Source organism: Arachis ipaensis, chromosome B03 (genome assembly GCF_000816755.2).
Source record: "Arachis ipaensis cultivar K30076 chromosome B03, Araip1.1, whole genome shotgun sequence".
Classification (NCBI taxonomy): domain Eukaryota; kingdom Viridiplantae; phylum Streptophyta; class Magnoliopsida; order Fabales; family Fabaceae; genus Arachis; species Arachis ipaensis.
This window is the reverse complement of record NC_029787.2, coordinates 115979050-115979355: the sequence shown is the minus strand read 5'-3', so window position 1 is coordinate 115979355 and position 306 is coordinate 115979050.

Sequence of the window (306 nt, the reverse complement as noted above, 5' to 3'; positions counted from 1 at the left end):
CCTTTGATGTTTGTTAAATTCCAACGGTAAACTCCCAGTGGCCTTGAAGTTAGCTATGTCTGCAAACCAGGGTGCTTTGTGAATTACCATGAGTTGTTCATCAGGAAAGCACTCATTTATATGTGTGCTTTGTGCGCTTCCTTCTTCACATGGTATTCTTGATAAATGGTCTGCCACCTTGTTCTCTACACCTTTCTTGTCTTTGATTTCAATGTCAAATTCCTGCAACAAAAGAACCCATCTAATAAGTCTTGGTTTGGATTCTTGTTTAGCAAGTAAATATTTTAAAGCTGAATGATCAGTGAA